The sequence below is a fragment of the Vicia villosa genome, linkage group LG4, assembly GCF_029867415.1.
Source record: "Vicia villosa cultivar HV-30 ecotype Madison, WI linkage group LG4, Vvil1.0, whole genome shotgun sequence".
Classification (NCBI taxonomy): domain Eukaryota; kingdom Viridiplantae; phylum Streptophyta; class Magnoliopsida; order Fabales; family Fabaceae; genus Vicia; species Vicia villosa.
Genome location: NC_081183.1, coordinates 104,666,734 through 104,670,826, shown reverse-complemented (window position 1 = coordinate 104,670,826; position 4,093 = coordinate 104,666,734). Strand labels below are relative to the sequence as shown.

Genomic DNA, 4,093 nt, shown 5'->3' with positions numbered 1-4,093 from the left:
AATTTTTTCACTTCTAATTTATTGTTCATAAGGGACTTGGATCCTCTCCTTCATTTTTCTCTCCTTTAATTTATTGTTCATAAGAGTATGAATTTATGGTTGTTTTCATGCAAGTATTTCTCATTAATTGTACACTTTGGATCCTCTCCATTTTTTTCTCCTTCCCTCTCCATCCTCTCTATCTCTCTCTTAATTTCATTCTCTCTCTTTATTATATTTTGTATTTTAATGATGAGTGAGAGTGAGATTAAGAGAGAGATAGAGAAGATGGAGAAGGAAGAACAGAAAAATGAAGGAGAGGATCCAAGTCCTTAATTGTATATTAAAAATTGTACAAAATTTACGTTTATCAACTTCCAAACTTAAGTATAGAACCATTTGTAAAACAAAATTAATATAATAAGTATAGGACCATTTGTTCTTTGTGAAAACTCTTATTTATAAGGAGAAACTAAGCAAATGTTACTATGGAAACTAAGCAAATGTCACTTTAGTGATATAAACCACGTAGAAGTTACTTTATTGAGCTATTCTGAATATACGTGTACTAGAAGTTGACTCACACTCCAAAATTGTTCTTTGTCAATTGGTATTTTATCAAATTTGAGTCTTATTGTAGCACATGTTGAAAATATCCACTCTCTTTACAAATCATATCAATAGAAAGTGTGATGAGGCACATAATTTTACACAATCATGTTTTACAAGTTATCATCTCTATTAATTTCAGCATGGTCGTCGAACTTTTCCATTTTTTCTTCAAAAATCTTGAATTTAAAAAAAAAATAAAAAATTTCAATAACACCCGTCAAATCCAAAAGAAACAACCCTCACTCCAATGACATTGTGAAGGATTGACCACTCTATAATGCTACTCATTTCAATGACATTGTGAATGATTGACCACTCTATAATGCTAATAATTTATGCTAGATCTACCACCACACCCTGTTCCAAAATTATATGGTCCAAATATTCTACTTGTCTACTACCAAAAATCTTGAACATTTAAGACTTAAAACAAATGTTACATGTATTCATCACATCCATCACTATACACCAAAATAAGAACAACAAAAAAAAGTAACACACATCGGTGGAGAAAAGGTTTGATGACCCGATTCATCATGGATCGGGAAGTAGTTGTCGTGTTGGACTAGCCCAAAAGGCAAGACCAAGAACTCATAATGATGGAGTAAAAGATAAGGCTAGAAGAACAGAAAAATAATGGAATATATGTGATTGTATCAGCCATAACATGTAAACAGCTTTCTTTAATCGAGAGTGTTGGACATCAAATATTTCAAACCAAGCAAATACCAAACATATTATATACTGATCACAAACCAAGAAAGTTTCATGCAGAAACTATTCCAATCCAATCCAAAAGACAAGTGTAAGCAATATCAACTTCAAAAAGTATGTGAAAGCAATAGAAATAAGACTCGGTGCTAATACACGCACTTTAGACGCACTTTAGAGTTCCTCAAAAAAACAAGAACGCAAGAAAAACGTAAAATAAAGTGACCATAAACCATGAAAACACAGAAACCAAAAGTGATTAAGCCAAGGATGATTTGCCGTCCGATGAAACTCTCACCGAACTGAAGCGCGTTGTTTTGTTCCCCCAAACGTGAGTCCTCCACTGCATTGTGGTGCGCCTCCGCCCATGTTTGGAGAATTCCCGAGAAACATGTGCTCCGGCTGCCTAAAATTGAAATGGTTGCCAGAAAAACATGTGCGGTCGGAACAGTTTGTGATGGAAGATTCGTTATTGCCAGTTCTTGAGGAATGGTGACTTTCCATCTCTGAATGATCTTCCTTTTGATATTTGTTGATAGAGCCAGCACCAGAATTCGAACCTGCGACAAATTCTGTGCCAGGCTGTGAAAGCTGTTTGGTGCTGAGAAATCGCCCACCGGATCCTCTAATCCTTTTCAAAGCATGCTTGTGCCGAGATTCATGAAGATATGGCTGCAGTAAGTTAAATGAGAAGTAAACTATGAGCACTGTGAAAATATTTGCTAGTTTAGACACTATAATCATGTCGTGAATGATAAAATGAGAGAGTTGAAAGCATCAACATCTTACAGAACATACTTTACGACTTTTTATGAGTTTATTCTGAGCCTCAAGCTTTGCTCGTGACTGTCGTCTTCTCAGTATACCATGGTATTGTTTTGCATTGACATAAATCGGGCCATCTTGTGCAAGATCAGGTGGTAACGCAACACGATTGGTTGGTAATCCCATCATCTGAGGTAACATTTGGGGTTGGTTCTAAAACATTACAAAAAATAGTGACATATTAAGATATTACACAACAAATTAAAATGTAAATAATATTTCATTTCGATAAAATCAAGCATCATAAAAGGCTACTAGACACATATTCAGACTCATCGACACCAAAACAAGCTACAGAGTAATCTCCTAAAGGAAACACTTACAGTGGCCTGTGGGGCATAAGCAACTAACGGACCAGCATAAATTGGATCGCAGTAAGGATAAGGAGCATGAGCCTGAAAATGGATGACAATAACTAGTTAGTCACTAAAAGCACAAGCAACAAATAAATAAAAAATGCAGAAGTTTCGCATACCATTGAGTGATTAGTATCAACTTGTGAGGAATTGAACTTGGTATCAGGATGATTCGAAAACAGAAAAGGCTTCATGTAACCTTCAACAACACTGTCATTATGTAAAATTTAGAACTTGACCTGAGAGAATGGTTCCGTATTAGACAGGACGACAAGTGAAGTGAGGCAAAGAAGATCACAAACAATGTAAAAGCATGATATATCAGACGAACAGAAGATAGAAAGTCTTTTCTCTCGTATGTAGATTTCATTTGACTATACGAGTCAATAAACAACACCCTATCCTACTATAAACACCAAGTCAAAACTTTCGAGTTTTCTCCCAAAACCGAACCAAACCGACCTGTTACACCCTAAATGTAACTTCACTAACCACAAATTTGAAGGTGGTGAGCCATAGTGTTCACCGGGTCAGCAAGCAACATACTCAATGCAAAATGAATCGAAAAACCAATCAATAAAATTTCCGAAAATTGAAATTATAACAACGATGACAATCAGTTTAGCTTCTCTTATACTAAATTCCAGAAAACAGAACAGCTGTGTAAACTTCTTCTTCCTCTTTCTCATCATTGAAATATCAAAATAAGCACTAATTTTGAGTTAGCTTAATCAAGTTGGTAAAAACTTTTTCCCATAATATTGATATCAATCCATTCAAATTTCCCATACATTTCAATCCTTAAATCAATTTTCCATCAAATTATAACAAGCCAGATTAAAACAATACCCTACAAGAAAAAATTTTCACTATTCTACTTAGATCCTTGAAGAAAACAAGAAAAAATTCCTGAAAAAACAGAGAAAATAACCCAAACAAAAAAGAGGGAGAAAAAACACAGTAACCTAAACTAACAGCATCAACTAATCTCAAACTCCACATGCAAATGGAAAATCCCAAAATTTAACCTCTTCTACACTTGGATCCCACAATCCAAGTACATAATATAAAAATAAATCACAAATAAAAAATTTAGAAAGTGAAGAATAAATAAATAAAGAAATAAAAAAATAAAAAAGGTAGGTAGTGAAGAGGATAAGAAAGAAAGAGAGAGAAAGAGAGAAGAGTGGTTGTTTACCTTTGGGATCTAGCAAGGATATGTACGAAGAGGAAGAAAGACAAGTAACGTTTGAAGTGTTAATGTTGGGTTGAAATTGAGCATGTTCCCTTTATTGAAACCCAAACAAACAAACCCACTTATATTTTACTCCTATCTCACTATTTTGTCAATGAAGCTTTTACTTATGAGTACTCTTTTTCACCATCTAGAATCATCTTTTTTTAGACATAAAGTTTCACGCGCATATTAACCCATTGTCGTTAGTTGATTCAGTAGTGATTAACGTTGGACTTGATAAAATAATTATGGTTTAATCATGCACACAATTGCGATCCAAAAAAATTAAAATTATTATCAATCGTTAATTTGTTAAGTGGTGATTGACGCTAAATTTAATAATGAAAATCACCCGTTCAATTATCCGCAACTG

The 4,093-nt window shown here is 34.1% G+C and overlaps 1 pseudogene; it reads right to left on the bottom strand.

Annotated features, from left to right (window-relative positions):
• Positions 1–1,301: 1,301 nt before the first annotated feature.
• LOC131595031 (nuclear transcription factor Y subunit A-3-like) lies at positions 1,302–3,820 on the bottom strand (annotated as a pseudogene).
• Positions 3,821–4,093: the final 273 nt, after the last annotated feature.